Source organism: Chiloscyllium plagiosum, unplaced genomic scaffold (genome assembly GCF_004010195.1).
Source record: "Chiloscyllium plagiosum isolate BGI_BamShark_2017 unplaced genomic scaffold, ASM401019v2 scaf_15531, whole genome shotgun sequence".
Classification (NCBI taxonomy): Eukaryota; Metazoa; Chordata; class Chondrichthyes; order Orectolobiformes; family Hemiscylliidae; genus Chiloscyllium; species Chiloscyllium plagiosum.
In genome coordinates, this window is record NW_025214625.1 from 4,001 (window position 1) to 5,857 (window position 1,857).

At 49.2% G+C, this 1,857-nt stretch overlaps 1 protein-coding gene across 1 annotated transcript in view; it reads left to right on the top strand.

The window, feature by feature from the left end:
- Nucleotides 1-1,857, top strand: part of LOC122547961 (dynein axonemal heavy chain 12-like) — a 12,833-nt gene that overhangs the window by 3,968 nt on the left and 7,008 nt on the right. The gene's annotated exons all lie outside the window — the stretch shown is intronic.

The following is a 1,857-nucleotide window of genomic DNA, read 5'->3' on the forward strand; positions in this document are numbered from 1 at the left end:
AGCTAGTGGAGTGCCACAGGGATCAGTGCTGGGCCGGCAATTGTTTACAGTAAATACAAGGACCTGGAGAGTGAATCTCCTATTGCTGAGAAATGGGTGGGAAGGCGAGTGGTGAGGGTGACTGAAAGGTTCTGCATGGGGATACAGACAGATTAAGTGAGCGGGCAAAATACTTCACTGATGGAATACGAGGTTATGCACTTTGGAAGGAAGAATACGAGAGCTGAATATTGTAGGATCTCTACAGTGCGGAAAGGGGCCATTCAGCCCATCACTGACCCTCCGAAAAGCATCCCACCCAGACGCACCCCTATCCCCATAACTACCACAGTTAACCTGCCTATCTGTGGACTGTGGGAGGAAACCAGAGTACCCAGTAGAAACTAGGAGACTGTCCCCACTCGACACAGACACTTGCCTGAGGCTGGAATTGACCCCCAAGGCTGTGGTGCTGGGAGGCAACAGTGCTAACAGCTGAGCCACCAGTATTCACATGGGAAAGACATTGTAGAAAACTACAGAATAGAGGGATTTGGGAGCCTTTGTACAAGATTCTTAAAAACCTCACATCCAGGTTCACTGGAAAGCCAAAGGGACGCTGACCTTGATTTCAAACAGAGTAAAGTATAACGTTGTGGCGGTTTCTGTTCAAACTGTCGAAGGTACCAGTCAGAGCCCAGCTGGGATACACTGCCAACAGTATCTGAGGGAAGATAGACTGGTGAGGGAGGCAGTCCACAGCAGGTCCATTCAGCTGATCCTGGGTGTGGAGAGACAGTCTCATAAGGAACAGTGAAGTCAATTGGGCCTGTACCCGTTGGAATATAGAGGTGGGCTTAAAAACATAAACATTGAAACTTAAATGATTGTTCGGGGACTAGAGAGAGTGCATGGAGAGGGGCTTTCCCTCTTTGTGGGAGAGTCTAGGACCAGAGGACATACTCTCCAAATTATGTTAAAAATCCCACAACACCAGGTTATCATCCAACAGGGTTATTGGAAACACTAGCTTTCAGAGCGCTGCTCCTTAATCAGGCAACTACCTGATGGAGGAGCGGCGCTCTGAAAGCTAGTGTTTCCAAATAAACCTGCTGGACTATAAGCTGGTGTTGTGAGATTTAAACTTCGTCCAACCCAGTCCAACACCGGCTCCTCCAGCTCAGAATTATGGTTGGGGATGGTGATATTTGTGGAGTCTTGTTTAATTGTCCACCATCATTCCCGACTGGATGTGGCAGGACTGCAGAGCTGAATGGTTTAGACTGAGATGAGTAGGAATTTCTTCTTTCAGAAGGGAGTGACTCTGTGGAATTCACAGAGCGCTGTCGAGGTTAGGGTCATTGCCATCTATTCTGACAAAGTCCCACCATCACATTGAGAATACCTTCCATCGGGTTGTGTGGCACCATCACTGTCATCTATTCTACAAAGTCCCACCATCACATTGAGAATACCTTCCATCGGGTTGTGTGGCACCATCACTGTACTAACTTCAAACAGATCGAACAACTCAGGACTGGGCATCTATGAGGCACTGTGGGCCACCAACAGCAGCAGAACTGTACTCCAGCACAATCTGTAACCTCATGGCCCAGCCATGTGCCCCACTCAACCATTACCATCCAACCAGGGGATCAACGCCTGGGTCAGTGGAGAGTGCAGGAGGGCATGCTGGGAGCAGCGCCAGGCAGACCTGAAAATGAGGTGCCAACCTGGTGAGGTTACCAAACAGGATGACATGTGTACCAAACAGCGTAAGCAGCAGGTGATGGACAGAGCTAAGGGATCCCACAACCAACAGAACAGATCGTAGCTCTGCAGTCCTGCCACATCCAGTCGGGAATGATGGTGGACAAT